Raw genomic sequence first — 5,628 nt, 5'->3', positions numbered from 1 at the left:
AACCCTAACCCTAACCCTAACCCTAACCCTAACCCTAACCCTAACCCTAACCCTAACCCTAACCCTAACCCTACCCTAACCCTAACCCTAACCCTAACCCTAACCCTAACCCTAACCCTAACCCTAACCCTAACCCTAACCCTAACCCTAACCCTAACCCTAACCCTAACCCTAACCCTAACCCTAACCCTAACCCTAACCCTAACCCTAACCCTAACCCTAACCCTAACCCTAACCCTAACCCTAACCCTAACCCTAAACCCTAACCCTAACCCTAACCCTAACCCTAACCCTAACCCTAACCCTAACCCTAAACCCTAACCCTAACCCTAACCCTAACCCTAACCCTAACCCTAACCCTAACCCTACCCCTAACCCTAACCCTAACCCTAACCCTAACCCTAAACCCTAACCCTAACCCTAACCCTAACCCTAACCCTTAAGGTTAGGGTTAGGGTTAGGGTTAGGGTTAGGGTTAGGGTTAGGGTTTAGGGTTAGGGTTAGGGTTAGGGTTAGGGTTAGGGTTAGGGTTATTGTTAGGGTTAGTAAAAATCAAAGGTTTAGTTCAAGGGTTAGTGAAGGGGTTGCTTAAAATGAAATGATTAGTGAAAGGGTTAGTAAAAATCAAGGGGTTAGTGAAAGGGTTATTGAAAATCAAAGGGTTAGTGAAAGGGTTAGTAAAAATTAAAGGGTTAGTGAAGGGGTTGCTAAAAATTAAATGATTAGTGAAAGGGTTAGTAAAAATCAAAGGGTTAGTGAAAGGGTTATTAAAAATCAAAGGGTTAGTGCGGGGGTGGTAGATTCACCCTTGTCTCTTTAAGGGGTGAATATCATTGATTAAAAACCCTTAAATTTTACTAAATTGTTTTGGTATAGGGTTAGGGTTTTTTTTCTTGAATTTTAACCCTTCCAATTTTTGGCTTTTAGCTCATTTTAAAGGCTGGAAAATCAAGGCAATTCACTGTTTATTAAGACCCTGACACAATTTTCCCCTAGACTTGCTCCAGAGGTGTTATCTGTAGTTGGGGTTTAGTTGTTCCATCGATGGAAGTACAGTTTGGTTGGCTTTGGTTGGCCACAATGAGACTGTTGCTGGGCAAAGCAGCAGAACAAAAGGCCATAAAATAAGAGCAGAATTGATGAAGTACAAAGCGAAATGCACTTACCGTTTTCCCAAGTCCACGTTGCAGTAAAAGACAAGGGTGAAATAAAAGGTTTCGTGGTTATGCAAGAGTCCATTCCAGTCCAAAAAAAAAAGTTTGCAATGTGCAAGGTTTAAAATGCAGCCAGGATATAGTGTGCCGTGATAAACAACTTTTCAAACTGCGTTGTAATCCCAGAACGACTTCCAAGGTGAAGTTGGTGGCCCAGGCTACTTGATCTGTGGCTGTGATCGATCGATCGATCGATGGTTGTTGACGAAGGAAGGCGGCCGGTTGTCGACCTTTTTTCTCCGTCTGGTGGTGGAAAGACATCATTAAGTCTGGAAGCCCACAAATCAGCTGCATCCCTTGAAGAAGTAAGGGTTGTGACGAGGTCGGCAAAGCTTGAATTTGCCATCCTTTTGAGCCAGAAGGAGTGAAGTTATGGTGAAGTTTTCTTTGGGGTCTGGCGGCTGGAAGTGTTGAAAGCCGAAGAAAGAAAGCACAGAAGTGTGAGTCAGGGCCCATTTTCCTTGTGTTGTGCTAGGTTTGGATTGAATGTGCTTGCCCCAAGCGAGACTTTACTATAACTTGTTGTTGAAAAATTTGCGGGGATCCCTTTGGAAGGCGGGAAATGATTACCCATAATGCAACAGTGAAGTGAAGGGTGAGAAGAAGGCAAAAATATGTGCCGAGGAAAGGGTGTCGTATCTCGGCGAGACGAAGGGCTGATGAGCTGTTATTTGGCAGGCGATCAGGTGTCGATCAGGGCACGTGGGCCATGCACAAGCGCGTCCGTGTCCTCGAATCGCCGCTTTGTGTGAAGCCGGTGAAGGATGGGTCGTACATGGGTCGGTGCCAAGTTTAAGCAACCGTATCTCTGTGAGATTGAAAGCTATGGATATGAGATTTGGTAGACGATGACGTCTGTGTCGGTGGTCTTGAGTGATAGCCAAGCGCGTTGGTCTCCTTAAGTGCCTGCTTTCTGTGCAGCCGGTGAACGTATGCAAAAATGAACCGGCTGTATCTCTGTGAGATGAAATGCTACAGATCTGAGATTTCGTATGCGATGACGTTTGCAGTAAGGCAGTTCAAGAATGCACAATGCGCATTCGTATCTATTAAACTACTCTACTGTGCAACCGATAAAGTATGGGTCATACAAAGTTTGGTCCAAACATCAAGCGATCATATTTCTTCGAGATTAAGAGCTGCGTAACTGAGAATTTGCATGTGATAACGTTTATAGCAGGGCATGTGAACGATGCATAATGCGCGTCCTTATCTCTTAAATTGTACTACTACGGAGCCGATGAACTATCGGTTAAACAAATTCTCATCCAATGATCAAGCCATCATATCTCCGTGAGATTAACAGCTACGAATCTGAGAATTGGCATGCGATGACGATGGATTAAGGGCACCTGGATGATACCAGAGTGGCATCCGTATCTTTCAATCTGAGCCGCTGCAAAAGCGGCTGAAATTTCGGTCTTACAAGGTCCATTATCTTCCAAGATTGAAGTCAATTGGGCATTTCTTTCAAGACACGACGTCACTATGTGGACTGCCAGTAGACTGGGAGTGGATATGGACACGTGTTTACATTTTTTAATGTGCCAGCTACTTGCCTGATCACTTTCCTAATCTTTGACGCTTTTTTTCCACTTTTTAACACAAGAAGAAGGATATTTTGGTAGTACGCATGCGTCTACGTCCTTCAAGTCCCACAAGTGTTAGAAGGTGCTGTGTGATTAAGTCTGATGGCACGCACTGCTGTTTACATGGACCTCGCTCGTCTGAGTAAAAACTGATACTCGTTCGTGCAAAGAGATATCAGTGTCCTGGCAGGGTGGATGTTTTGAGCCGGGGAGACCTCCTCTTGACTCGCCTGTTCTTGTCAGAACTGTCGAGTCCCTCGAAGGACCAGTCAGTGGCTAGTGTAGGTGATCGTCAGGGGAGTGCCTCTGCCTGGGAGACAGGGTTTGGTGGGAACTCCCTTTGGAAAAGCATGCTCTCCCAAGGACCCTAACGAAAACAAACTCGGGATTCTTTTTCGCCGTTTCTTGTGTGAACAAAACGCAAGCACGGAGAGGTATTTTCGCTTTCAAGCTCAACAACGGTGGATTTCAAAGGTAACTCGGTCGAATGCGTTGGAATTCTGCCCGGTTCCCCCCAAAACCATTTTCGTCGATTTGTGTGATTCCTCCCAGTCACCTGTTAAGTTGTTTTGGTACTTGCCTAGGGACTCTTACTTTCTAGAATGTTGCATTGACCATTTTGAGTATTTTGCAGGTTGTGATTTTTTATTTTTCCACGATTTGGCTGGTTTTTTCATTGCACCTGTTGATAAATAGAGAACTTTATTTTGTGTCAACTGTATAAAAGTGTGGACTATAGACGAAAAAGAGGAGTGATCTGCTCGCTTCTCTGCAGTATTTAAGCCATTTGTTATTGGCAATCATTTCAACCTTCCTTATCTGTTTGATTTCAGAGGATGAACAGTGGAGCACATTGCAAGATTCACTTTGGTAACCCCTTTTCAGTTCAGAATTGTTTTGCTTTTTATTACTTGAGTTGGTTAGTTGCACAAACAATTTACTGACTGCCTCGGAAACGTAATAATCATAGCAATGATGATAAACAGAATGAGAGCTCATTACTCCAGCTGAGACTTGCAAAATCCCATTGCAGCTCTGAATTTCTTGCCTTAACAATAATCTATGGTCCATTACAACTTTATATAAATATTCTGTGTGAGTTAAATAAAAGATTGACTTGATTGATTTAGAGTGTGGCTTAAAAAATTGCACTTACTTAAGTAGCCTTAGCCTTGCCTTTCCTTTCTGTTCCTTTTTTTCTGGGCAAGTCCTCTTCAAGGTTAGATCTGAAAGCCCTTTTTTCCTAGGTGTCGTTTAATCTTTTCTGCCCTGAACACAATGGCCTCTTCTTGTATTGTCAAAAGCCTTCCCTTATTCAAGTAAATTAGAACAAGACAACAAGTAGGGCAAAACAGTTTCTTTCTTTCCTTCAACTCGCTAGGTAGGCATGTTTTTCTGTATCGGTGTAAACACATTGTAGCACTATCCCAATAATAATTGATACCAAATCAGTTTTGCCTTTTTCAAAGGAGATCTCAGTTTGGTTTCTGTAAAACTTAACAAAGCACAGCAAGACTGTCACACTGACCTGCCTAACCCATCCCATCACGGGACAAAAACATACAATTATGCTTTCTTCAGCTACCTGAAAGCATCTGTGAGGATAATATTATTAATTGTTATTTAAAAAACGTCATGTTTATCTGTAAAATTATACGAGTGACAATTTGATTATTGTTGTATCTGATCATCACAGATGCCTCTATGTAGTCCTCGAGAGCTCTCTCTTGCTGTGCTGACAGAGTACTGAGGACACAAAACACCCTCTCAGCAGCAGCAGAGCTGGGCTGGATGAGTAATAACTTTCTGACCAATGCAACCCAGTGTGGAAGAGTGTCCCGATGTGCTGCCCACCACACAAGTTTCTCCTCTCTACTATCATACATAACGCCATCAGCGGCGGCGAGATAAAGTGGCAGCTCTGTTGCCAAGTTAGCTATGGTGGCATCATTCACAAATGGAAAGTTTTTTAACTCTTCTAGGGAACGAGCATCTGGTCTCAGTGCGGAAACTTGGACAGGGCAACAGAGACGTTCTGCCTTGAAGGCACGGACACACAGTCCGCTGCCCCAACCTCGTTCCCAGGGCTTTTCTTGGTTCAAAATAGGTTAAACAGCCCAAAAGTTACCAAAAAAGTGCTAATTTTCCAAAAAGTTGCTAGAAGTTGGTCTTTGACAAAAAAGTTGCTCAAAATCCTAAAAGTTGCTGAAAAGTTGCGGAGCAGAATCTGGACAGGCCTATCCCTGGGCGTGCTAGAGACTAACCAATGGTATCAGCAGATGTGCAATCCAAATCTGCAACAACTTCAGGGGATTAGGTTGTGCCACCTCAAAACCGGGGGGAGTTATGGCCAAAAAATCTTTTTTTTCTCACATATGCAGGGCCTTCCCTGGGCGTGTTAGAGGAAAACCAATGGTATCAGCAGACGCGCAATCAAATTCTACGACAACTTCTTGGGATTAGGGGGTACCAGCTCAAAACAGGGGGGAGATATCCTCAGAAAACCTTCAAATCCCACTTAAGCAGGGCCTTCCCCTCAGGTGCTACAGAGTAACCAATGGTATCATGGGATGCGCCATCCAATCCCACAACACCTGTTTGGGGTTAGGAGGGCCACACGCAAAACCGGGGGGAGTTATGCTCAATAAACCACTTTTTCTCACTGATGCAGAGCCTTTCCCTGAGGTGCTAGAGACTAACCAATGGTATCACAGGATATGCAATCAAATTTTGCAACCACTTCTTTGGGTTATGGGGGCGCAGTAAAAAAACTGTGGGCAGTTATTGCCAAAAAACTACTTTTTCTCACTTAAACAGAGCCTTTC

The sequence above is a fragment of the Montipora foliosa genome, chromosome 1 (genome assembly GCF_036669935.1).
Source record: "Montipora foliosa isolate CH-2021 chromosome 1, ASM3666993v2, whole genome shotgun sequence".
Taxonomy (NCBI): Eukaryota; Metazoa; Cnidaria; class Anthozoa; order Scleractinia; family Acroporidae; genus Montipora; species Montipora foliosa.
The sequence above is the reverse complement of the archived record's forward strand: the minus strand, read 5'-3'. Positions refer to the sequence as shown.